Source organism: Canis aureus, chromosome 19, assembly GCF_053574225.1.
Source record: "Canis aureus isolate CA01 chromosome 19, VMU_Caureus_v.1.0, whole genome shotgun sequence".
NCBI lineage: Eukaryota > Metazoa > Chordata > Mammalia > Carnivora > Canidae > Canis > Canis aureus.
In genome coordinates this window covers 33,645,809-33,673,628 of record NC_135629.1, presented here as the reverse complement: position 1 = coordinate 33,673,628, position 27,820 = coordinate 33,645,809, and the positions used below count along the sequence as shown (strand labels likewise).

The 27,820-nt window shown below is 48.9% G+C and overlaps 1 long non-coding RNA gene across 1 annotated transcript; it reads left to right on the top strand.

The window, feature by feature from the left end:
* Positions 1-1,558: 1,558 nt before the first annotated feature.
* Positions 1,559-27,130, top strand: LOC144289860 (uncharacterized). Its single transcript, XR_013357825.1, has 4 exons — positions 1,559-2,799; positions 12,649-12,711; positions 15,101-15,162; positions 18,727-27,130. It is a non-coding gene; the product is annotated as an uncharacterized LOC144289860 (long non-coding RNA).
* The last annotated feature ends 690 nt before the right edge of the window (positions 27,131-27,820 follow it).

Below are 27,820 nucleotides of genomic sequence, written 5' to 3'. Positions count from 1 at the left end.
CCGCCTCTGGGTCCTGGTAGCAGAGATGCAGAAGTGCGAGGAGTTCCTTTTCTGGAACTGCCAGTAGCCCCATGTGGAGCATGACAGGAGTGAGGCTTTGGGAGTCAGGAAAAAACCTGGCCTCTCCCCCGCCCCCAGGACAGTGGGAAGCTATAGCAAGGTTCTGAGCAGGGGTGGAACAAGTAGATGTGGCTTCAAAGTGGGTGGTTCCAGTTGCTGGGTGGAGGATAGTTGGACCAGAGCAGGGCTGGGTGGACCGCTGAGGGGCCACTGAGGGGGCTGCTGCTGGAGCTCCTCCCTCTGGAGTGCTCCAGCAGGAGGGTGTGGGCCCATCCCTCCCTTCACCTTCTCCTTCCCCACTCTCGCTGATCCTGTCTCCTGCCCCACTCCCAGAGCTCCAGGGAGCCTACCTATGTGACAAACTCCCGGAGTATCCTACTGCATGGCCTCTGCTGCTGCTTCTAGAGTTTCTCTGGAGATGACGCTGCAGGGCAGCATGGCTGTGAAGAAGAGCATAGAAGTGGAGGGGCTTGAGCCCCCAGGTTGGGCTGGGAGCAGACCTAAGGCCAGGGGAGTCATGAAACAGCTACTCCCTGCTGACTCAGACCCTGTTGCCCTTCTTATCAGGCCTGAGGAGTGATAAGGGGCTAGTTCCTGGACTACGGGTTCTAGGCTTTTGTTTGGGGCCGCCAGGAAGTGACTGCGGGTTGCTGTGCCTTAATGAGTGAGGCTGACTCATGGGGTGGGGGGCTGGGTGTGCCGGAGGGGAGGCTGCGAACGCCTGGCCCTGCACCGCCAAGCACCAACTGGCCAGGGCAGGGAGGTCCCCGGGGGGAGCGTGTCCAGCCCCCACACCCACCTCCTGACGGCCAGCCAGAGAGGAGGAATCCTCGCCTGCCCCGCTAGCCTAGGACAGGAGGGGGCTCAAGGGGCCCCAGGCAGCTCCTTGTTACTTTTCAAACGGAAAATATTTCCAGAATATTATGATTCCCCCGACATGTTGATTGTCCGCTAAGAGCCAGACACTAAGGGCTTTGCCGGTACCAAACCCTTTAATTTCTCCCAATAACGCCCCTGAAGCGTGGTATCATCAGCATCCACATTTGGCACAGGAGGAGACGGAGGCTCAGCGGGAGGAAGCGCACTGCTCAGATTTACTCAGCCAGGAAGCCGCAGATTCAGGATTTAAGCCCAGTCCAAAATCCCTCCACAGCTCCCGTGAAAAACCGAAAGAAAAAACAAAAAACAAAGAGGCAGGCGCTTGGGTGGCTCAGTGGGTTAAGCGTCTGCCTTGGGCTCAGGTCATGATCCCAAGGTCCTGGGATCGAGTCCTATGTGGGGTTCCCGGCTCAGCAGAGTCTCCTCTACCTTTGCCCTCCGCCCCCCTGCTTGTGATCACTCTGTCTCTCACTTTCTCTTTCTCAAATCTGAAAGAAAGAAAGAAAGAAAGAAAGAAAGAAAGAAAGAAAGAAAGAAAGAAAGAAAGAAAGAAGGAAGGAAGGAAGGAAGGAAGGAAGGAAGGAAGGAAGGAAGGAAAGAAAGAAAGAAAAAGAAAAAAAGAAGAAAGAAAGAAAGAAAGAAAGAAAGAAAAGAAAGAAAGAAAGAAAGAAAGAAAGAAAGAAAGAAAGAAAGAAAGAAAAGAAAAGAAAGACCAAAAGAGAGTGATGTGAGGGCAGGGGATCATCACCACCTAGAGCCGTCTCTAGGTGACATCAGGGCCTCAAAGAAGCCCAAAGAGACCACTGCCCCAGGGGATCCTACAGGGATCCCCTGCTCCCTTCCCAGCCAGCCTTCTGTCATCCGTTGCGATGGGATGAGACTCTGGGTCAGGTGTTCCCCACCGGCCAGACAACAGGTGAGTAACCTGCATTCCTAGAGGAGTGGCTGGATGACCCCACCGTGGGGTCACCAGGCTCTCAGAAGGGGAGGAGGCCAGGCTCAGAGCTTGGGGAGGAGATAAAAGAACAGGAAATTCCCAGCCCAGGGGGAGAGACAGGGCCTTATTAGTCAAGACCCAAAGCAATTCCAAAAAAGGGAAGGCTCTGATTCATACATGAAGCATCCATTTGTCATCAGCAGTCAGCACTGGGCTCCCCTCTGCATTATCAGCAGGTCTGTGGAGTCCTCGACCTGTCTGCTGATGCCTGCTTACCCTGGGACCACGTCCTGCCAGCCCTGGGGTGCCCTAGTGGAGAGAGTCTCTGGCAGAAACGTCCCAGAGAACATTCTGATTGGCTCACCTCGAGTCATGTGCCTCCCTGAACAAATCAGCATGACCCGGGGAGAGGGTATGCTGACAGGCCAAGCCTGGCCTTGCTTGCCCATCTTGGCACTGGATGGTGTTGTGGGGCAGTGACAGCAGCAGACCCACACGGAATAGAGGGGAGGAGGAGGGGAAGAGGTGGAGTCAGGCAAAAGCCAGGGGATGCCAGGGGCTAGGTTCCTACCCACCTAGCCTTTGCATCCTCAGGCTCTGGCAGCCATTCCCTTCAGGCTAGGATGCTAGCTGTCCTGGCCATCTCCAGGAAGGGGCCCCTCACTGTCTTACTTTATGCTCAAGGAGTTTCCGCCTCGGCACTATTGACATCGGGGGCCAGATCATTGTGTTGGGACTGTCCTGTGCATCGTAGGGTATTTAGCATCTCTGGGCTCTACCCACAAGAAGCCAGTAGCATCTCCCCAGTCTTTCAACGTGACAACAATGTCCCCAGACCTTGCCAGATGTCCCTGGGGGCAAAACCACGCCTGTTTGAGAAGATGATGAACCTGGTTTAGACGATCCCAGAAGCAAATCTTGAGGTGAGGCTCTCAGGAAGTGGAAGCAAGGGAGGGGAAGTAGGATGGGGAGGAGAGGCAGCTGACACGCGGTGTGGTAATAAGCGGGTTATCTCTGTGAGCAGCCGGGGCCCCAGCAGTACCACAGGGGGACCCTGGGGATGGCCTGGAACAGGCAGGCTCAGGGACCTGGGAGCTGGATTTTTTTATGCTCCAGCTCCCTTCAGCTCCCTAGAGTGCACTTGGGACGGAGGGATGCTAATTCCAGGGCACGGCAGCTACGAAGTGGTAAGGGGCGAGGGGATGTGGGGCACACTCGATCACCCCAGAGCTTCCTGCCCCTCCTTCCCTTGCCTTTTCCCTCCAGTCGGTTAGGAGCCTTACCCTCCATGTCTGAGCTGGGTGACCTCAGGCAGATATTTTTACTTCTCTGGGCTTGGGTTTCTCCTGTATAACATGGGGCTAAGGACACCTGACACCTGCTTTCAGGGGTTTGAGGCTTAAAAGAAATCCTGTGGGGAACACACATTAGTTTCACTGTCCCGCTTCTCGTTGGTGACTCAGGGAATCTGGGGGCAGCTGTCCCCTCGGGCACTCGTAGCAGAGCTCACAGGCACCTCCTGTCCAGGGAGGATGACCACACAGGAGAAGGCTGAGTCAGCAGACAAGCTAGACAAGGAGTCAGAAACCCTGGGTGCTGTTAGCTGATGCAAGCAGCCGAGGCAGCTGTCCCAGCCTGAGCACTATCATCTGCACACCCTGACTCTTCATCAGAGCTGGGGGGTGAGGGGGTGGGTGCTGATGGTACAGCCTGAGGATCTTCAGCCAGGCCTTTCCACAGCGGGACTTGGGAAATGTCCTCCGCCTCTTTGTGCTTTTCTCTTCCTGAAAAACAATGGAGACAAGTTTTTTTTTGCCAGAGCTGGGCAAGAGCATCACAAAACCTGATATTTATTAAGTGCCTACTGTATGCAGATTTGTCACGGAATCACAATAATGTAAGGCAGCCCCTCCTGCTCTTACCCCTGTTCTATAGAGACCTCAGCTGCGGCTCAGAGAAGATACACTGTTGGCTCCTCCCAGGCATCCCAAGAGTTGACTCTGGCCCCTGCAGGCATCTCCCACCCTGCCTAGCAGCAGCATGGTGCCCAGCCCCATCAAGCAGCTCCCATTCCTAAGTGCTCACTAGTTGCCATTGTCTCTAAGTCCTCCCAGAAATACTGCAATGTCAGTACTGCTGAGATCCCATTCTAGAAAAGAGGAAACAGGCTCTGCAAGGCAAGCCAATGTCATGCTTGTAAATAACCGATCTAGGACTTGAACCCAGAGCTCCACCAGTCACCAGGCAGCCTGAAGTGACCAGTCTTTCACCCAGGCAAGCCAAGGAGAAGCCAGTGGCCTTGGCATAGAGAAGCCACCCTCTCTGTCAGCATCTGAGACTTGGTGGCTGTCCTTGCCCAGAGAGTACACAGCAGCTGGGCTGGGTTTCTGCCCCTCAGGAGCCTCAAGGCATTGTGTTCCCCTGACTCATAGCCTGCTTGGCTCAGAAGAAGGGCCAAGGCCAAGGTCTGGGCTAAAGTGCCAGCTGGGACAGCCATGAGGGGGCAAAGTAGACTGTGGGCAAGGGCACCATCTCCCTGTGAAATCTGCCTCCTGCTCTGGTAAGAAGGCAGCTGTACTGTTAAGTCCTGGTTGAAGCCCTGGAGGAGGTTTTTGGGTTTAAGCTATCACCTCCATGAAGCCCTCCTGGTACGTCCCACTGGTTGAAGCCCTCCATTCTACTCCTACTAGTACTTAAAATGCCCAGCTTGCCCTGAAATCGTCAGCGACCATTACGTGAATGCTTAAGTTAGTGTGGTGTGTGGCAGTTCTGTACACCTAGAATGACCTGCTACACTTAGAAGGGCCTGGGGTCTTTTCACTGAGATTCTCCTTCCCCCCCCACCCAGGGCTCATTCCACACACAGTAAGTGCTCCATAGATGTTGACAGACCGATGCATTACCCCAGCAGGTGTTACAAATAGAAAATAATAATCTCATTGTTTCTCTTCACTTACGGAGTGGGAGGCAGGGTATGCCAGTGGTTGGCACCCAGGTTCTGGTAGGAAACTGCTGCTGGCCAAGTCTTGGCTCTGCTTCTCGTGGGCTGGGTGACCATGAGGAAGTTACTTGACTCTTCTGTGCCTCGGTCGCCCCACTGGTAAGATGGGAATCATAATAATATCTAGGTGGTAATTATCTAGGTTATAATTAGCGAATGTAAAGCCTGGAAAGAGCTCAGGGCTTATTAGCTTGTTTTCACCCTCAGTACTCAGATGCTCATGACATGCTGTATGTCGCTGACTCCAAAGTGTTTTGGATCATAAGAACACATCATTATTTCCTATGCTGCTAAGAAAAAAAAAATCTGCCAATTACACTGACAGAAAGCTATTCTCACTTAGGATGTTTATCTTTTTCCTCATTGGAAAACTTCCTTTATCTTATGACCTATCATCTCTCTGTACATAAAGAGAAAAGTAGGGTTGAAATAAACGGATCAAGGTATTTTTCAGGCAACGACAGTTTTATCACAACTGTCAACCTTGCTGACAGCAATTGTGAGATTTATTGACCCAATTGCAGGTGGTAAAATGTGGAAAATGTACTTTCTATGATGGACAAAATATGAAATACGGTAATATAAGAGAAAAAAAGGGAGATGTTGAGAGAAAAGGCTATATATTTTCATTCTTTTGTTGGCTCACTCATCCGTTTGACAAATATTTGCTAAGCACATACTGTGCCAGGAACTGCCCCCGGGGAGACATAGGAGCTATAGAGTGGGAAGCCCAGGGAGGGATGGAGGAGTCCAGAATGAGGACCCTTGTTCCCTGACCCCGACACTAAGGTCTCTACTGGTCACTGGTGTCCAGGGCGCTGAGGAGAAAACAGTTGCTTTAGGTGGGCTACCAGGGAGCTCCTCCGGCCTAGCCTGAGGGTCCCTCCATCGTTCACAGGGGCAGGAAGTCTAGCGCCTGCCTGTGTCTTCCTGACCCTTAAGCCCTGCCAGGGCCCAGTTCCCAGCCCCAGGAGGCAGCAGAGTCCATGCAGTATGAAGGAACACCGGGTCCAGCCTCAGACACACCTGCATGCCTCAGTTTTCCTATCTGTGAAACGGGAGTAATAATAGCACGTCATCACTTTGGTTGATGTGAGGAGACAATCCATGTGAAGGGCACATGGAAAATGCCTACTGCGCGTTAGCCCACATTATATTTCTCTTTTAGCTGACCCCGGCCTGGGTTCCCTGCCGGGCGGCTGACCTCCACTCTCCACCACCACCCCACCACCACCACCACCACCCCTCCAGGCTCTTCTGCCTCCCTCCTGCCAATGGGCATCCACTCTCCTCTGGCTGACTTAAGGTGACGTTCAGAGTCTCTTGGGGGCTCTGATTCAGGTTCCAGAGCAGGAGGATGTTTTCAGGCTCTCCCCAGCCCCCAGCACATGACGTGCTGCTTGTGTGGAACTGCCTTGTGGTGAGCATCTGCTAGACGCGGCTCTTGGCCCACCAGGCCCTGAGTGGGCTGGGGCTGCCTTCGGGGTGAAGGAAGGGATGCTGATGACGGATGCAGCCGGCAGCGGGCAGCGGCCAGGGGAGAGGCCAGGTGTGCCGTGGCCAGCTCCGCAGGTAAGTGGGTGGCCCTGCGTCCCACGGGCCCAGGGTCAAGGGCTGGCTCCTCCCCCGATCAGTCCCGGGGCCTTGGCCAGGTCTCCGTTGTTCACCTATAATCACAGTCAAAATGATAGCGGCGTGGCAAGGCCTCGAGGTACCCACCGCGTCCACGGTGGCTCCTCGGCACTCCGGCCAGAACCCCTTTCCCGGGCCCTTCGCGGGGTGGGACGTGTGACTCGCACTGTCCCCAGAAAGTGAGCCTGGCCAGCCTGGCTCCCCGAGGGCGTCCAGGGGACACGGAAGAGGGGCAGCTCCATGGTAGGAGCTGAAGGCCTCTGGGCAGAGCCCTGCCCTGGCCCACGGTGTGCGCCGGACAGAAACTTCTCTTCTGATGAGCCCTGGAGAGCAGGGGCTCCTATCCCTAATAATACAAGTAGTAACAATAATACCTGAGGGAGCGCTTCCCGTGTGCCTGGCCCCATCCTCGGTGACGCGTAAGAAGCAAGTCAGGCGTCAGAGCAAGCCTTTTTCTCTAGATGAGAAACCGAGCACAGAGAGGCAGCCCGCACCCCGGCTGGCAGTGAGGATCCGAGGGCCTATCTGTAGGGCAGGCCCGCCTCCGGCCGTCAGAGCCACACAAAGCACTGCAGAAACGTTTGCTGCTGTAGTAAGTCATTGCTATGGCTAAGGTGGCCCCGAAGAGACCAGAGGCTTTCAGATCAGCCACATTTGGGTTTGAGCTCTCCCTCCCTCTAGACGTGGGACCTGGGATAAGGGTCCCTACTTGTGTGCGCCTTGTCCCTCTCTTGTGTAAAATGGGGTTTGCCATAGTACCCATCTCACCGGGTAGTGGTGAGGGCTACATGAGCAAATACACATAAAGCGGGAAGGAGCTGACACAAAAGAGCTCAATACAATGGATCGTTATTTTATCGTTATTGCTGTTATTAATGTACTATTATTACCTTTATTAGTACTACCGTTACTGGCTGCTGTTTGAATCAGGTCACCTCCCTGACTCGTGTTCCTCATCTTTTGAACTGTGGTACTAGGGGAGTTGAGAAATTAGCAGTAGCATTTGCATGATGCTGGACACATGGTGGCCACTTGGTAAATCCTCCTAGTCCCATGTGGGTGAAGTTGCCCTCTTGCCTGGCTTCCAGCCCAATGCTCAGCTGGTCAGAAAGGAGCTGACCAGAGTTTTGAACAGGGTCTGCCTGCTGGGGCATAAATCTCTTGAATAGGTAAGAAACTAGAATGGCTTAAGGGAGGAAGGAGGAGGTTGAGCTGGCCTCTACCCATGTGCTAAGTTAACCATGCACCCCACATCTAGAAGAATCTGGAAGAGCAATGCCCCATACTTCCAGAGGCTGCCCAGCTCCAATTTTCTGGAACAATCCTGAATTCAAATAGTCTCTCTCATCATCTTCATAAATCTTCCTAATAGCCCCCCAAATCCCAACACCTTGGTATCCAAACCGGTGTCTTCACTACCATTTTTACCCATATGTGACACCCACCACACACCTGAAATCTCATTGTTTGATACTTAGGTTGGAAAATGTGGTAGCCGTCAGAAAGAGCTCTCCTTGGTTTTGGTTTTGGTTTTAACTGAGATAAAATTGACATAACATTATATTAGTTCCGGGCATACAACATAATAATTCAATAGTTGTATATCTCTTTAGTTTTTAATAAGAAGGGAAGCAAAGATGTGAGAAGTGACTGTTACAGGTGAGGGGAGGAGGTGCTTCCAGGGCCAAAAGGGCAAAGGGCCAGGCAGGTATTGGAGCCTCACCTAGGATGCGCCTGCTCTGAGTGTTAACTTCAACAGATGCCATCACCCACTTTAGGGTAATAAAGGAATAGCTTTCTTTTTCTTTTTTTTTTTTCTTTAAAGATTTTATTTATTTATGAGAGAGAGAGAGCATGCACAAGCAGGGAGAGCGGCAGATAGAGGAAGAGGGAGAAGCAGACTCCCCACAAAGCAGACAGCCCCATGCAGCCCCAGGACCCTGGGATCATGACCTGAGCCGAAGGCAAACACCTAACTGACTGAGCCACCCAAGCACCCCAGGAATAGCTTTCTGAAACATACAACTCTATTACTCAAAGAAGAAATAATTCTTTATTTTGATAGCAAAGGTGTCCCCAGTCTTCATTTAGGGAAAAACCCCCAAAAACAAAAGTAGGTATATCACAGCTCCGAGCCAGACTGGTGACCTATCTGTAGTAAGTCAGTCCCCGGGGCCTATTCCAGATGTAGCCTCTCTCCTGGCCTCCTCTTTCTCTGATTTTCATAACCTCTCCTGCTTCCTGCTTAATTTTAATTTATTTTATTTTGTTCAATTGCATGCTGGTATATTTTCAGATTGCCCTAAGTTATTTATAGTCTCATTCATTCAGCCAATATTCATTGAGCCATCTTGTATATACCAGGCATTGTTCTAAGCCTAAGGATACGTCGGTGAACAAAGACTCCTGTCTCTGTAGAATTCATAGTCTAATGAAAGCAAACAGAAGAAAAACAATAAAAATAATAACCTTTATAGTAGAGTAGAAAGTGAAAAATAGCACAAAGTATGACTGTGATTACAAGGAGCTACAGGTATAATTTTAAAATCTTCCAAAAGAAAGAGAATATTGTTCGTTGTATTAGGTGTGATTAATAGAATTGAGATTCCATGTGAAGATGTCTCCACTTTGTAAGAGATGAATTACCGATGTAATGAAATGACAAATGTAATGAAATGGGGTGAAATGACAAAATGTCTGGGATTTGCTTTTTTTTTTTTTTTAATTCATTCATGAGAGATACACAGAGAGAGAGAGGCAGAGACACAGGCAGAGGGAGAAGCAGGCTCCATGCTGGGAGCCCGATGTGGGACTCGATCCCAGGACCCCGGGATCAGGACCTGAGCTGAAGGCAGACACTCAACCATTGAGCCACCCAGGCATCCTTTGGGTTTGCTTTAAAATATTTTTATAAAGGAGTGCCTGGGCAGCCCGGGTGGCTCAGCGGTTTAGCGCCGCCTTAAGCCCAGGGATCGAGTTCCACATCGGGCTGCATGGATCCTGCTTCTCCCTCTGCCTGTGTCTCTGCCTCTCTCTCTGTGTGTGTCTCTCATGAATACATAAAATCTTTAAATAAATTTTTAAAAAGTTAATATAAACTAAAAAAAAAACTTTTAGAAAGAAAACAAGGGTAGATGAAGCAAGTATAGCAAAAACCTTGAAGGTTCAGGGGGCCTGGCTGGCTCAGTTGATTAAGTGACTGATTCTTGATCTCAGCTCAGGTCTTTCTTTCTTTTTTTTTTTTTTTTTTTAAGATTTATTTTATTTATTTATGATAGAGAGAGAGAGAGAGAGGCAGAGACACAGGAGGAGGGAGAAGCAGGCTCCATGCCGGGAGCCCGACGTGGGGCTTGATCCCCGGACTCCAGGATTGCGCCCTGGGCCAAAGGCAGGCGCCAAACTGCTGAGCCATCCAGGGATCCCCTCAGCTCAGGTCTTGAGCTCAAGGCCCTGAGTTCAAGCTCCACATTGGGCTCCAAGGTGACCACGGAGCCTACTTAAAAAAACTAAAACAAAACAGAACCCTTGATGGTTGGAGCTCAGGGAGACATATATGGAACTTTGTGGGAACATTTTCTACTATTGTGTGTTTCTGAAAATTTTCATAATGAATTTCTTTTCTTTTTTGTCTTTAAGAATTGTAGTAAAGGATACATAATACCATTTTAATCCTTCCTGAGCATAGGTCAGTAGAATTGAGTCCATTCACAGTGTTGCGTGACCATTACCACCATCTATCTCCAGAACGTTTTTGTCTTTTTAAATCAAACAACCAATCAAAGGAAGTTGTTTATAGAACCTGGTATCCAGCTGAGATGTCCTGGGGTGGGGACAAGAGGGAGCAGAATAACCATGCCAAATCTGTAAAAAAAAAAAAAAAAAAAAATACAACAACAACAAAAAACAAAAAACCTGAAACACCCAAATCAGGGAGAGAAGGGGCCCCAAATGTGGATGGGATGCCCCCAGCATCATGCTCCAGCCCCAGGGTCTCTATGTAGACTCAGGCCATTTAGGTGCCAGGCCTGGAGAGGAGGATCCTGTGATGTCACCGTATCTAGCCCCCAGATTCCAAGTGGGTCAACACCTAGCCAGGAGGAGGGCTGACTCACCCTCTGCTATTCACTAGAAGGTTAAGCAACTCCCTTCTAATCCTGCCTTCCAGGAAAACCAGCCTTTCTGGAAACCCAGTGAGGCTAGAACTTGCCTCTTCTAGCCTGAGGGTTGGGGGCTAGATAGGGGATTGGTAGGGGACCAGCTCACCCTGACTTCATCACATTCTTGGATTCAGGGAGAAGGTCTCTCTTCCAGCCTGCCACAGTCTGCTGCTATGATTTATGGACTGACTTCCAGACCGAAGGAGAGCTCAGTGGGCCCCCAGGACCGGCTGTTGGAAGGGACCTGTCTCCTTCCATCAGGGGAGGAGGGCCGCACAAACCTGCATTCAAGTCCCCACTCTGCTGTGTCCTATGTGTGACCCTGAGCAACTTACATAAAAGCCATCTGAGCTCAGTTCCCGTCTCTGAGTTGAGATGGAGGTAACAATGAGAGCCTAACTCAGGGTCATTTTGAGGGTTAAATGAAATGCTTTAATCTTTTGCACAGTTCCAGGGGCATGGCTTTTGCTCAGTAAATATTAGCTACCTGGAAAGCTAAAATATTTCAAGACAAAGGGCTTTTTCCTTAGGCAGTGGGGGCACCCAGCACTGGGTCAGAAGAGGCTGGTAGTGGTCCAGCCCAGGCTCTGGGGACACGGGGAGAGTGTGGTGGTGGCTGAGGGCTGGCGTAGCTGGTGGGCGTCGGTACAAGAGTCGCAGCCAGACGCCTGCATTCAAATTCCAGCTCCTCTTTAATGTGAGCAAATCACTTAATAACCTGCTGAAGATCAGGTTTCCTCTCTATATACTGGGGAAAATAATAATCCGAGCCTCACAGGGTTCTCATAAAGACTCAATGAGTCCCACGTGGAGTGCTTAGAACACTGCCTGGAACATGGTAAGTCCGTGTCGGCTGTTAGGTGCCACTGTGCTATTTGTCTGTCTAGCGTGGTCCTCACCCTCCCGTCAGTCACAACAGTGACATGAGCAGCCAGGTGATTGGGCTCTCACCTATACATTCTCTCAACAAACCCGGGACACCAGCCACCCCTGAGAGGAGGGGGAGCTGAGGCTCAAGGACTCTGGGGGAGGTGCCCAAGATCACATCAGTGGGGCCAGGATTGGAACTCAGGTCTCCCTGACTCCAGAGCCCACACCCTTAGCCACTTACTCTGTTGCACTAACGGGGCATCACTGAACTCTCACGGGGCCTGGGGACAGGCAGGCACCCCATATGTAAACCCTTGTAAACAGACCTTGAGGGACGCCTCAGGGTGGCTCAGTGGTTGAGCATCTGCCTTTGGCTCAGGGCATGATCCTGGAGTCCTGGGATCGACAGGGAGCCTGCTTCTCCCTCTGCCTGTGTCTCTGTGTCTCTCTCTGAGTGTCTCTCATGAATAAGTAAATAAAATCTTAAAAAAAAAAAAAACACCCCACAACAGACCTTGGGTGCCTGGCAGACACCCACTGTGCCATCGTCCAGCGCGCCGAGCGGTCACAGGGAGAGACGCCGGAGCGTGAGCAGCTGGGAGAGCCCGCAGAGGAGGAGGTCGGGCGGCCTCGGTGCTTTGTGAGGGATGCGCTCCCCGGTGGGGGCAGGTGCAGGGCAGGCCCGGTGGGCCGCGGCTGCGGGCGGTGCGGGACGGTCAGGGGCAGGTAAGGGGGCTGGCCAGCCTCCAAGGGTTCAGGCACAAAGCAAAAGGCTGAGGCTCAGGCCACGATCCAAGCCTCCTCCTTCTCCTGTTAGCCAGATTTCCTTCCTCGGGGATCCGCAGGACTGGGGTTCTTAACCAGAATCTACTGTCCCTGACTCTCAAAATCCCAGCCATTTGCCCAAAGAAATCACAGATCCCTCTGCTCAGACTCAGCCTTGAACAGGAATCAAGGAAAGTAAGTGGGGGCCCTTTCAGCTCCCTTTATTGGTTTGTTCTTCCCTGAGGGTAAACACCTCCAAAACGGCAGCTGGTGTCCAGGGCACACCCAGTACCCCCAGCTGGTGTGGAGCGGGACGTGATCCTGACACAGACCCACTCTCCCTCCAGAAACAAATCCATCCCAGCACCAGAAACGGAATATCTGCTGGAGGTTTCTTAGGACTTTAAAAGGTAAGCTTCCCAGTATGGGAAGAATTTCTGAGAATCCTACCTCCCCTCCCAGCATTTTCCCTAGGAATTCCTGCTCCCTGACCTGGAGGCCATAGCCTCCTCTCTACCCGTCTGCCACTCCTTCCCTCCTTGCCCTCAAAATCCCAGGTGCCTTGTAGCCCTCACACACACCTGTACACATTGAATGAGTGCAATCAGCAGGACCGGCTACATAATTGCAGCACTTGGTATAAAGTGAAAATGCAGGGCTCCTGATCCAGAAATTATGAAGAATTTCAAGATGGTGACAGCAGAGCATCAAGTCCTGGGCCCTTCTGAGCACAGAACCCTAACACCTGCATGGGTTACATGCCTGGGAAGCTGACCCTGGCCCTTCGTGCATAGCTAACATGGACTAAATAGATGTCAAGTTGTCATGAAATCTGAGATCCCATCCCCATCCCAAAAGCATATCTTGAGGATGCCAGCTCTGGATTACACCCACCCCTACCCTCAACCCCTCACTATCCATCTCCTACCCTTAGGATCACAACAGAAAAGTTTGAAGTCTTTTTTTTTTTTTTAAGATTTTATTTATTTATTCATGAGAAACACAGAGAGAGAGGCAGAGACACAGGCTCCATACAGGGAACCCGATGCGGGACTTGATCCTGGGTCTCCAGGATCACGCCCTGGGCTGAAGGCAGCTCTAGACCACTGAGCCACCCGGGCTGCCCCAAGTTTGAGGTCTTGTATTTGAACCTCTCATATCATTTGCAAAGTGCTTTCACATGTTCTTTGAGAGAGAGACGTTATCCCATCTCATAGCAAGGCAAACTGAGATTCAGAAACTCCGCACCTGAGCTGGCACCTTGCTGGCCATTACTGTACGTGGCACCAAAACTCTAGCATCTAGACTCCCTCCGTCTGGAGCCATTTCCACCAAAGAAAGAGCCTGGACACCATCTAATGCATAAATGATTCAAACCTCAACATCAAAGGAACTTATTTTATTTCTACTATTGTGGCAGGAATTTTTCCCGTTAGAACAGACTCACCTAACCCCAGACAAACACCAGGCCTGAATCAGATTGTCATGTCTCCATTCTTCCCTGACTCAGCCCACCCAGTGCTCCTGAGACTACAGACAGAGAAGAAAAGAGGGGACCCGAACTTTTATTCCAAAGAGTTTATGGCAGGTCCACTTGTTTTGTTTTATTCCTCATGAAAACTTGAGAAATCCTTTTTTTTTTTAAAGTAAATTATATATTTTGGGATCATTTTTGATTTACAGAAAAGTGGTAAAGATAATATAGAGAGTTCTCTGACCCATTATTTCCCTCATTCTTAGCATCTTACCATGTTACTATATGATTAGCAGTAGTCCTCACATTATGAATGTCTTATACTACCACAGTGTATTTGTCATAACCAAGAACCTGACATTGGCACGTTTGCTATTAACTAAAATCCGGACTTGATTTGGATGTCCCTGGTTTTTCTATTTACGTTCTCTTTCAGTTCCAAGACTGTCCAGGGAAACACATGGCATTTAGTTGTCATGTCTCCAATCTAATCTGTGACAGTTTCTCCTTGCTTTTTATACCTGGATAATCCTGAGCAGGACTGGCAGGTATTCTGTAGAATATCCCCCAATCCAGGTTCATCTGGTGGTTTTCTCATTAGACCAGGGATATAGGCTTTTAGAACACCACTGAGGTGAAGAGCCTTCCTGTCAAGGGGCTATGAAGGGAACATGACACCACTGCTGAGCTTACCTTGAACTTGTGGGCAAGGTGGTATCCATTGGGCTTCTCTACTGTGAAGTTACTATTTTTCACCATCCCAACTCTACTCTTAGGAAGTGAGCCAATAAACCTATGCCACCCTGGAGTGGGAGAGGGCAGGAACTAGGAAACTTAGATTTTTTTTTTTAAGTAAATTTAATTATCTTAAAAAAAAAAATCATGCTTCTGGTTTAAAATGCCAAAGTAGATACCAAAGGATACAGGCAGGTTAAAAAGTCTCTTCTCCGTCTCTCTCCCCAAAAGTAACAATGTCACCATTTTTTTGTGAATCATTCCAGAGGTATTTTATGCCCAGAAGTAAATGTAAATGTAGGTGTGTGTATATATATACAGTTTGCTCCACCTATTCTACACAAAGTTTGCACACCAGCCACACTGTTCTGCACCCAACCGCAGCGTTACTTGGACTAGTGAGACCCTATAAACCACCCAGTTGTCTGACCATGACGGATGGTTAGGTAAATTGCATTACTGTATAGCAAGGGCTTGGCCACAGCCGCCAGCAGTTATACAAATAAACAGTATCTGGTGTCATGGAAAAGTAATATGTCAATCAAGTACAGAGTACATATGATTTCTATTGGGTGGATGCTATCTTTCAGGGGGATAAAGTTCAGAAGAGGTCACAGGAAGCTAGAAACCCCTGAGATAAAATAGAAGACTTGTGAGTATAATGTTCTTCTATTAATAAATAAATTTTAAAAAATGATGGGACTGTGAGCTTTGGGGGAACACAGTCTCAAGGCTCCTGAAGCCAGCCTTTAGGTGGGTGGCAAGACCCATCATGCCTTTTCTGGTCAGGGAGGGAAGGGCTGTTTGACTTTCTAGAATCTGTCTCCTGGACTAAGGATGTTTGCAGTTAATTGCATCGTGGAAGTAAGAGTAGAGCAAACACCCTGCCCAGGGCAGGGACAGGATGTAGATTCTTCAGGCCTGAATTGCCAGGCTCGAGGCCACACACTTGTGGATGCCCCACACCCACCGCTACTCACAGCCCACAGGACAAAGTGCTGCCTTTCAGTCTGGCACCTGCTCATGCATTCATCTGTCCATTTATCCATTCATCCATTTATTTATCTGTCTACCCACCCACCCATCCCATCTACCCATCCACTCATTTGTTCCCTTTATTCACTCAACATTTACTGTGTAGCTGACCATGTGCCAGACAGGGGGATGCAGCTGTGGCTGAAATGGACATATGCCCCTCCTCATTCTGACATGGAACTGAACCACTGTGGGCAAGTGCATCTAAACCTTGGGGTATTTCAAGAACTCAGAAGAGAGGACTAAGCCAGCCTGGAGCACAGGGCAGTGTCATCAAGGTGGTGATAACCAACCTCAGTGGGTGTTAGCCAGGCTTGGGGAATGACAGGAAAAAAGGGACACTCCAGGTGAAGAGGATTATAAAGGCCACAGACCAGTCGTAGTCCCAGTTATCGAGCCGGTGTCCCAGCCTGGGCCCTGTGCCAGGTGCTGGGAGAGGTCAGGAGCTCATTTCCTCCCTCAAGCCCTTTGTGAGGGAGATATTATGAACTCCATTTTTTTCCCAAACCTTTACTGGGATATTGACATACAACGTATATAAGTTTAAGGTGTATAATGTGATACATGTATATACTGGGAAGTCATTATCACAGCGAGGTTACTTATACCTGTGTCCCCTCACATCAGTACCATTTTTCATTTTTTGTGGTGATAACATTGAAGATCTACTCTTTTTTTATTTTAAGATTTTATTTATTTATTCATGAGAGACAGAGAAAGAGAGGCAGAGACACAGGCAGAGGGAGAAGAAGGCTCCATGCAGGGAACCTGATGTGGGACTCAATCCTGGGTCTCCAGGGTCACACCCTGGGCTGAAGGCAGTGCTAAACCGCTGAGCCACCCGGGCTGCCCTGAAGATCTACTCCTTTAACAACTTTCAAATATATAACATAGCATTATTAACGATAGTCACCATGCTGTACACCAGATCCCCAGAACATATATTCATCTTATAGTTGGAAGTGTATGTCCTTTGACCAATTTCTCCCTATTTCCTCCACTTCCCAGTCCTGCAACCGCCAGTCTACTTTCTAATTGTATGAGGTCAGCTTTGTTAGATTGCACCTACCAGTAAGAACATACTGTGTTTGTGTTTCTCTGACTTATTTCACGTAGTGTAATGCCTTCACAGTCCATCCACATGATTGCAAATGGCAGGGTTTCTTTCTATTTTATGGCTGAATAATAGTCTAATACATATTTTCTTTATCTCGTCATCAGTCGATGGGTATAGGTTGTTTCTAGGTCTCGGCTGTTGTGAATAATGCTGCAGTGCATATGAGGGTGCAGCTACCTCTTAATGATAGTGATTATAATTTACTTTTGATAAATACTCAGCAATGGGAAAGCTGGATTGTAGGGTAGTTCTATTTTTATAGTTTTTTGAGGCACCTCCATACTGTTTTCCACAGTGGCTGCACCAATTCATATTCCTCCCAAGAGTGTGCAAGGCTCCCTTTCTCCACATCCCCGCCAGCACTTGTTATTTCTTGTCTTTTTGATACTAGCTGTTCATTCTACCATCTGTGAGATGATACTTCATTGTGATTCTGAATTGCATTTCCCTGAGGATTAATGATGTTGAGCACATTTTCATGTACCTGCTGGTCATTTATATGTCTTCTTTGGAAAAACGCATTATCTCCTTTTTAAGAATGAGGATGCTGAGCTGAGAGAGGCTGGGTGCTAGCCCAGGGTCACCCAACATGCAAACAGCAGGGGCAGGATTGGGCCAGGAGCAGCTGGTTGCAGAGTTTGTATTTCTTTTCTTTTTCTTTTTTTAAGTTTTATTTATTTATTTATTCATGAGAGACACAGAGAGAGAGAGAGAGGCAGAGACACAGGCAGAGGGAGAAGCAGGCTCCATGCAGGGAGCCCGATGCGGGACTTGATCCTGGGACTCCAGGATCACACCCTGGGCCGAAGGTGGCACTAAACTGCTGAGCCACCCGGGTTGCCCTGTATTTTTTTTTTTTAAAGATTTATTTATTTATTCCAGAGAGAGAGAGAGAGAGAGGGAGGGAGGGCAGGAAGGGGAGAGAGTGTGTAAGCACACAAGTGGGGGGAGGGGCAGAAGAAGACGGAGGGAGAGCCTCTCAAGAAGACTTCCCAGTGAGCACAGAGCCTGATATGAGGCCCCATCCCATGATCCATCATGACCTAAGCTGAAACAAAGAGTCAGATGCTCAACCAACAGAGCCACCCAGGAGCTCCCAGAGCCTGTACTTTTATTTTTTATTTTTTTAAAGACTTTATTTTTTTATTCATGAGAGACACAGAGAAAGAGGCAGAGACACAGGCAGAAGGAGAAGCAGGCTCCCTGTGGGGAGCCCAACATGGGACTCGATCCTGGACCCCGGGATCACGCTCTGAGTCAAAGGCAGATGCTCAACTGCTGAGCCACCCAGGGATCCCCCAGAAATACTTTTGAAATCAGTATTTTAAAGATATTTGTATACTGTGCTGGGAAAAATAACAAACAAGGTAGAGTTCTTGGCTCAAGAAGCTTCTACGGAAAGGTCTGAAAAGTTAGCAGAAAGTTATAATTCATTATAGCAAAGTGATTTGTTCTGGTAGGAGAAGTTGACAGTTTCCTATATGCCTGGCACTGTGCTGAGCGTTGGACGTGAGTTAACTTGTCTAGGCATCACAATTCTATCAGGTGGGTACTATTACAATCAACCATTCACTGGGAGGGATGTCTGACTGGCTCAGTTGTTAGAGCATGCCACTCTTGACCTTGAGGTCAGGCGTAGAGTTTACTTAAAAAGAGAGAGAGAGAGAAATACATCAACTGTTCACTGAGAGAAAGGTCATAAAGGCTCAGAGAGGCCAGGTAACTTGCCCGAGGTCACATAGCTGGTGGATGGCAGAGCTGGAATGAGAACCCAGGCCTTCCACCCCTTTGACCACAGACTCTAACTAACAGGGGACTAACAAAGGGCAGCCCGGGTGGCTCAGCGGTTTAGCACTGCCTTCAGCCCACGGTGTGATCCTGGAGTCCCGGGATCAAGTCCTGCATCGGGCTCCCTGCATGGGGCCTGCTTCTCCCTCTGCCCGTGTCTCTGCCTCTTTCTCTGTGTCTCTCATGAATAAATAAATAAAACCTTAAAAAAACAAAAACCAAAAAACGAAACGGGGACTAGGAGGTAACACTGAATTTTCTTCCTCTACCTCTCAGAGACCCATCCTATCTGCTGGGCTCCTGCAGGGCTGAAAGCAGAGAGAGGACTGGGAAGACGTCCTGATTGATGTCCACTCCAACCCTGTTCCTGCGGGCCCAGCTTCTGCCATGAGGTGGCTGCTGGTTCCCTGTAATGGGAAACGATCTTCCTCCCTCACGGGTGAGGGGAGGTGCACTCAGGGCACCATGTGACAGCTGCTACAGAGTGGCTGGCCTTTCCCTGTCTCTTGAGACTTCTCCCCACTTTCTTTTGTATGTCTTCCTCCGTAACCAGAGACAGGACTGCTGTTCTGGCCTCGAGGTGCCCACCAGGGATTCACCCACAGACACCGTCTTCCCCTCGGCTTCTCGGCCCCGGGCCGCCCAGGCAGCCTGTCTGCACGTGCAGTCAGACCTCCCCAGGACTGTGGAGATCTGTGAACGCCGATGCTTCAGCCTGTCCCGAGCGGCACCTGCACTGGGGAGAAAGTAAATGATGGTGAGCAAGAGCCTCTCCTAACTGCTTTGAGGGGCCCAAAAGGCTCAGGCCTCCGGGCTGGCCTGCCCACTTCCGAGGAAGGAGGAGCCACACTCTTCTGGGGGTGCCACTTTGTGGACAGTCGTAAGAATCAAGGCTCTTTGGTGGAGATGACCTTGCGTGATGTCTGTAGCACACACTGGGGCTCACCCATGTCCCTTCGGCCTGGCCAGTCCTGTTGCCCAATAGCTCTCTGGTCACCCAGTCACTGGGTGAGTGCTTATCACGAATGAAGTCATGACTAAGTTTAGTCACACCGACTACTTCTGTCTGCACACAGTACACGGGAAGGCCACAGATGAGCAGCCCTCCCTCCCCCAGGGGTCGGGGGCAGCCCCCTCATTAACATACCCTCCATGGGCTTCCTTCCTTGCCTGTCTCATCTCCTCCCACCCTCTGCCAGGGCTTTCCAGGATCATTTCCCAAAAGAACGTCTTGCATTTGTATTCTGGACTCAGTCTGCTTCTGAGGAAACCCAACTAAGACATTTGTTAACTGTCAACACTTACTGAGCACTTTCTCTGTGCCACGCACCTTGCTCATACCTCACACGTCTTGACTTCTCCAATCCCCCCACAGCCGGGGCTGTGAGGAAGGGACTGTTATCTCCATTTTAAAGACACAGAAACTGACTCAGATCTGAGGCTTGATGCCAAATGACTCCTCCCGTGACCCATCCTCTGGCAGCACGAAGTGCTTCCAGTTCCTCAAACTGCTTATCTCCTGCCCGGTGCCAGAGCAGGCCCCCAGGTCTCCAACCCTCACACCTCATCCCTGCGGTAGGCAGAACAGTAGACGCTCTCCATGTCCCTACCAGAACCCAGGACTGTTACTTTCTATGGCCAAAGAGGCTTTGCAGATGTGATGAAGTTAAGGATCCTGAGATGGAGAGAATATCCTAGCTTATCTAAATGCACCTGATGAAATCACAATGGTCCTCATGAGGGGGTGTCCTCCTGTCTCTTGCGATAGAAGATGCTGTGATGATGGAACAGAGGGACAGGAAGAGATTTGAAGATGCAACACTGATGGCTTTGGAGTTGGAAGACAGGGCCATGAGCCAAGGGATTAGGCAGCCTCTGGAAGCTGGGAGAGGCTAGGAAACAGAGTCTCCCTGGGAGCCTCCGAAGGAGCCAGGTCTGCCAACACCTTAGCCCATCAAAACCACTTTCGGGTATCTGGCCTCCAGAACTGACGGAGAACACGTTTGTGTGGTTTTAAGTCACTACTTTTAGAGTGCTTTGTGAGAACAGCCACGGGACACACTAAACCAACTGCTTGAGCCAGCGTGTCCCCCACAGCCTGCCCAGCTGTGGCGCATTCCTGGCAAAAGCAGTGACCAAGCCAGCTCGTGGGGCTGTCACCTGGAAGGGTATAGCATCAAGCACAGGCAAGGGGATCCCTGGGTGGCTCAGTGGTTTAGTGCTGCCTTCAGCCCAGGGCATGATCCTGGAGACCCGGGATCAAGTCCTGCATCAGGTTCCCTGCATGGAGCCTGCTTCTCCCTCTGCCTGTGTCTCTGCCTCTCTCTCTCTCTCTCTCTCTCTGTGTGTGTCTCTCTCTGTGTCTCTCTCTCTCTGTGTCTCTCATGAATAAATAAATAAAATCTTAAAAAAAAAAAAAAGTGCAGGCAAGTATGACCTGTTACAGGGGATACCCAGAGCTGAGGGATGTTGGAGGGCCCTGCTCAGTCTGAGGGGTCAGGACAACGCCCCAAGAAAGACCTGCTTCAGCAGAGGCAGGAGGGTGAGTGGGAGTTCAACAGGAGGGAAGGGGAAGGACGAGGCCAGACAGAGGCAGCAGTGTATGCAAAGGCCAGGAGAGGGAGAAAGTTCAGCCATTTGAGGAACTAAAGTGGTTCAGTCTGGGGACACCAGGGTGGCTCATTGAGTAAATGTCTCCCTCCCAGGGTCCTGGGATCAAGCCCCATGTCAGGCTCCCTGTTCAGTGGGGAGTCTGCTCCTGCCTCTGCCCCTCCCCCGACCCTTACGTGCTCTCTCTCTCTCTCTCTCTCAAATAAATAAGATCTTTAACAAAAAAATAAAATGACTAAGTCTGGACAGGTGCCAAGAGTGGAGGGAGAAGCGGTGGAAGCGTGTGGTGCAATGGTTGGAAGGATGGGCTCTACCAGTGTGAGCATGTGAGGCCCAACTTTGCTATTTCCCAGCTCTGCGATTAGGGCAAGCAACTTGGCTTCTCTGTGCTCCAGTTTACTCACCGGCCTGTTGGGGAGAACACATAGTATTGACCTCACAGGGCTCTGTGAGGTTTGAATACACGTACGCCACTTGGAACAGAGTAAGGGCTCAGTAAATCTTCTGTTTATGCCTCCTCATATCGGCGGCTTATGCGGGCGAGCATGCAGCGCTCAGGCTGGCCAGTGTGACGCCCACATTCCTCTGCCTGTGGGATGGGGACGGAGTTGCCAGAGCCAGCTAGCATTAGCCCTGGACTTTTGCTAGAAGTTCTGGGAGGGCAGCTCAGCCCGGAGTGGCTGGGGGGCATGTTTATCACCCTGTGAGGCAGGCCTGCCCTAGAAGGAAGCCCACAGAGGGAAAGATAGAGCCCTGGATGGATGAGACCAATCTCGGTGGTCTTACCTGGGGCCCCCAGTCCAGACATGCCTGAACCACCCTCTTGGACTGTCTAGTTACAGGGTCCAATCAAATTCTTCTTTTTGCTTTAGCAGTTTCCTCTGAGTTCCTGTCACTGGCAACCAGGAGAGTCCTGACTGGTAGATGGTACTCAGTAAACACGTTGAGTGAACATTGAGGACTCTGGTACTCTCTTTAAGTTTGAGGGTGATTTTGTGCTAAGGGACCCCCTGCCCTGTGGGACCCTAGGGACTGGGGAGAAGCACTCTCTCTGTTCTCCCCACCTGTGGGGGCCCTGGCAACCATGTCTAAGGTCCTTTCCAGAGAAGGCTCTGCTCAAGGCAGGTGGGCACCCTACTCAGAAACTGAATCCCTCTTTTCCTCTCCCTGACTCAGCCCTTCAGAAGTATTCAATAAATGCTAGCCTTTGTCATTCATTTCCTTCAGAAATTATATTGTGTAGTATGTCTTAGAATGAAAAAGAGAGAATGATAAGTAAACAAATAACACAACTTTCTTCTTCTTTTTTTAGGGGGAGGTGGAGGCGAGGAGCAGAGGGAGAGGGAGAGAGAGAGAATCTTAAGCAGGCTCCACACTCAGCATGGAGCCCAATGCAGGGCTTGATCTCATGACCCGGAGATCATGACCTGGCCAAAATCAAGAGTCAGACACTTAACTGACTGAGCCACCCAGGCACCCCTAATTTTGAAGTGTGTATCCATGTTGGCAAAGAGCAGCAGCAGGAAGGTGGGGTGGGGGTGGGGGTGGGGGTGGAAGGGGTCATGTGTTTCCTGCTTGTCCCCTTGGCAGGAGTAGTATCAGGTCAACCTTCCCGTTGGGAGCATCTAGAAAAGGCCCAGAAAAAGGTGCCTGAAATTGGGAGTTGCTTTTCCTCCTCCAGCCCTCAAATCATGTGCTGACTACAGCAGATAAAAGACTGAAAAGCTGGCAGAGTTTTGGTGTCTCAAGGCCTGCGGCCACAAAAATCAGAGTGCCACTCCCCAGCCCCCATCCTGGTAGTGGTATAAACCCCCAGGCTAGAGTTACAACTCTAATAAGTGGGAGGAACACATTCAGGAAATTGCATAGAAAGAATTTCAGCAGAAAACTGGAAAATATAAAAAGAATCAAATGGAAGTCCCAGAACTGAAAGATTCAATGCTGAAACTGAGATTTGCTGTGGTTAAGGTCAAACACAGCCTCTGAGGCCCTGCCCAGGTTCTGGTCCTAGGTCAGCCTTTACTACTGACAATGCTGGTCCTTGTTTCTCATTTTATTGAGGTGAAATCCATACAACATACAATGAACCAATTTAAAGCCCACAATTCAGTGGTGTGGAAGGTGTTAACAAGGTCGTACAAAAACCAGCCCTCTCTAGTTTCAGAAATTTGTCATCACATCATAGTATGCACCATGCCTATTAAATAGTGACTCCCCATCCTCCTCAACTCCGTGCCTGGCAACGTCTAATCTGCTTTCCATCTCCAGGGACTGTCCTATTATGGCTCTGTCATATAAAATAAACCATAGAGGTTGCAACTTTTGTGTCTAGCTTCTTTCACTTAGCATGTTCTTGAGGTTCATCCAAATTGTAGCGTATTGAAACAGTATTTCTTTCCTATTTATGGCTGAATTATGGTCCATTGTATGGATGTACCACATTTGTTTATCCATTCATTTATTAATGCACATTTGAATCCTTTCTGCCTTTTGGTTTGAATGAATGATGTTGCCATAAAATTGGCATGCAAGTCGCCGGGTGTACGCATTTTCATTTCTCTTGGGTGTAAACTTGGGTGTGGAATAAGCTCTTGTTTCTTAACTTCTTGTTGCAGTTTCCTTGTCTATAAAATGAGGCTGGAGGTAGTACTGAACTTATAGTGTTACCTGAGACGATGCAAACTGCTTAGCTGGATAAGCGGTTGCTATGGATCAGTGCTGTTACCCAATTAGGTTGTAAGTCTTTGTTGACCTTTCTGTCTGTCTGTGCTGCTAGGTCACAGGTTCCTGGAGGGCAGGGGCTTTCGGATGCATATGCCTGCGCCCTCAGGTGCCTTGGCAGATGCTCAGGAAGTGTTTCTGGAGTATTTGGAGCTGGTTCTTTTCCATGCATGGCCTTACCCTTCTCTTAGGATTTGCCGGTGCCCTAAGGAGCACACATGTCATTGCTCTTTTTCAACCACTGAGGAAAATGAGGCTCCTGGAAGCTGAATACCTTAATTAATGTTACAAGACTAAAAAGAAGCAGAACCTGAACTCCAATTGAAAACCTCAAGCAAGGGTTCATTCAGTCACTCAACATCAAATATTTACTGAGCCCCTGCTGTGTGCCAGGCATGTTCTAGACAGTGGCATCGTCATGAATTATTTGGAAAGAATATAAACAAGATAAGTTATATAGAGTATGTAGGTGATACACTCTATGCTACAAGGTGATATGTGCCAAGGAGAGTATGGCAGAAAAGGAGGGTAGGGAGTTGCCAAGGGAGGGGTGAGAGAGTCTCAATTTATGTGGGGTGCCAGTGAAGACCTCACAGGGAATGGGGCTTGAGTACAGATTTGAGGAAGTGAGTGAGTGGACCATGTGAATGTCTATAGCTATGACTCAGTAGGATTAAATTAGAAGAAGTTCTGGATGAAGATCTTTCTGGACAATGATGATGTTCATCATGAGACAGCTACCAGTTCTTTTTTAAAATTATTTATTTTTCATATTTTTAAAGATAAATATTTTTTGAAGATTTTATTTATTTATTAGAGAGAGAGCACGCGCATAAGCAGGGGGAAGAGCAGAGGCAGAGGGAGAAGCAGACTTCCTTCCCACTGAGCAGGGAGCCCAGTGTGGGGCTGGATCCCAGGACACTGAGATCAGAGTCACACTGCTCTACTTACTGAGCCAGCCAGGTGCCCTGACAGCTACCACTTCTTGGTCAGCTGCTGCGTGCACTGCCCACATTACCTACAATATTTCATAAGCACCTCAGAATGGCTGGGTGAGGTGGGTATTACTATTACTCCCACACAATTCCTCAATGGCTGAACAAGGACTTGAACCTGTATCTGAGGCCAGAATCCATGCCATAGTTGGGCTTCCCTTAGCTTCCTGGGAGGCAGTATGGTGGCATCGTTCAGAGTGAGGCTCTGGAGTCAGGCAAGATGCTTCTGGGCTGCTGCTTCACCTCTCTGGGCCTCAGTTCCTTGGGCCTGAGGTATGGGCCTCGTACCTCATTGAGGTATTTGAGGATTACACATGGCAGCAGATATAAAACACTTGCTCAGTACATGGGGGCAGTTTCTGTTATGATTATCGTCATTACCAGAGAAGTTTTTTTGCATTTTGGAGAGCCATCTGGTCCACCGGATTCCCTCTGGTCCCAACCGACTTGGGCTCACATGACTGGTTGACTGTCCAGGGCAACAGAGGTGCAAACCTCTGCATCTGGAGAACAGGGGACCCTCTGAAACCTCATTAAGCTCAGCCAATCATGTTCTAATTGTTCCCTTGTACTTCTGAATGCATTTCTGTAGCCAAAAGCTTTCCCAGCTGAAGCTCTAGGGATACCAGGGAAAAATGCTCTGTGTTAGCTCTAACCTCTTCCCTCACCCTCAATTAAGGACCTGTCCGGGGCCTTTGGAGGGAGGATTGACCTCCAGCTATTTTGGAAGGGCCTATCTCCTATCAGGAGCTGATTTTGGTCTGAGCTGAGAATGTATTTACGGTCCAAAGTCTGCTCCAAAGTAAACACGTCATCACATTCCTCACAGCCTGTAACCTCCATGGGGAGAAGCTCTGGCCATCACGGCGTAAGGGTGGTGTGGAAATCTTATCTGCCTCTATTTCAGCAGGATCCCACCTAGCTCACACTTGGTGTGGAACACGGGGGAGAGAGAGGGACAGATAATCTTAAACAAGTTGAAAACAAGAGCACATTCATTGCAATTATTCTCTGCAGTGATGGGCAGGGAAGGCTAGGTTTAGAAGACAAACATGTTGTGTAGTCAAAGAACACACATTTTTATGTGGGTGTGCCTTTGCATTTATCCTTATTGCTTTTTTTTCTGCCCATGAAAGTAAAGCAGAGTTTAATTTTCTTTCCTTTTCTGTTCTTTCTCTCTCCTTTCTTTCTTTTTCCTTAACAGCAAATGGCACATATTTGAAGTTTACAATTTGATGTTTTTGTACCCCCCCACACACATATTACATGCACATATATAGTCATGAAACTATGGGGAAGGGGCACCCCGGGTGGCTCAGCGGTTTAGCACTGTCTTCAGCCCAGGGTGTGATCCTGGAGACCCGGGATAGAGTCCCACGTCAGGCTCCCTGCATGGAGCCTGCTTCTCCCTCTGCCTTGTGTCTCTGCCTCTCTTTCTGTGTGTGTGTGTCTCTCATGAATAAATAAATAAAATCTTAGAAAAAAAAAAAAAGAAAAGAAACTATGGGGAAGATATCTATCACTCCTAAAAGTTTCCTCATCTTCTCATCTCTCCTCGCCTACCCCCGATAGTCCAGGTACAAACTGATCTGCTGTCATTATAACTAGCTTGCTTTTTCTAGAATTTTATATAAGTGGAACCACACAGTATGTATTCTTTTTTCATTTGGCTCCTTTCACTTAGCATAATTATTTTGAGATTCAGCTATGCTGTTAGGTATATCTGTAGGTCCTTCCTTTATATTGCTGAGTACTAACGAGTCCATTGTGCCAATGCAGGACACTTGGTTCACCCATTCACCTGTTAATGGACTTTTGGGTTGTGTCTAGTTTTTGGTAAATAAAGCTGGTACGAATGCTCAAGGACAAGCCTTTTTATAGACACATGCTTTTATTTCTCTTGTTTAATTACCTAGGTGTGGAATGGGTAGATCATATGGTAGGTATGTGTTTAGCTTTTTTAAGAAACTGCTTTCCAAAGTGGGTGTACCATTTTCTATTCCCACCAATAATGTATGTTTCAAAGCATATATTAGAGACACACTTAAGGTAGAAAGAAAAATCCTGCAGGTAGGAAGTAAAAGTTCTTAATAATACCACCTTCTAGTGATTGCCTGGTTAACTGTTTCCTATAAATTCTTCCAGGGTTCTTTGTTTTCTTCTTCCACATCCAGCTGACACACAGAGGTGCCCTGGGCAGGCGAACAACCTGGCATCCCTTCAACTTGATATTTTAAAAACAGTCGTCCAAAATTTACTTAGGCAGGATGTGGAGAAACTGATTTTCTGTTAATAAAATATATCATTCTTCTTTCTTTTCAAAATAAAGGATTTATTACAGGCACAGAATGAAACCTGACCTTTTACATTATTTGGATTTATCCTGGAATTGTAGTTGTCCAAGCAGTCTGCCTGTGTTAAAGGACATGTGATTCAGGTGACACACAACTGTGAGGTCTCAGGGCAGCACGCAGATCTGACCCAGGATAAGCTGACATGACTAAGGACCTGAGAGAACTGTCACCTAGCCAGGCTCAGGCTTAGTGGTACAGCCGAGAGTTGCCTCTAGTGTTGGATAGAGAATGTTCTCATTTCCCCCAGAGGATGCTGGTTCTCTCTGATTGCTGGTTACAGCAGGGCTGCCCTGGGTGGAAACCCAAGTTAACTGGCACCGAGTTTTGATCTAGTCGAGTGCTACTTGGGCTCCCCTTCTAGACTGGCACCCTCCTAGGCGGCCTGGGGCCAGTAGCCCAGTGCATATATTAACATATATTAGTGTTATTTTTATTTTCAAAATATATACACAAATTGGATTGCACAAATTCATGCTGGTCTGTAACTTGCTTTTCTGTTTCCCCACTAAATAATTCATTTTGAGGTCTTTTCATATTAGCCTGTGTAGATCCATCACACTCTTTTGTAAAAAGTACTGAGGTAATCTATCCGACAGATGTACTGTAATGCAGTACCTGTGGACTGTAAATCAGCTTGGGGATCTTGTTAACCTGCAGGTCCTGACTCAGGGGGTCCGGACTGGTGCCTGA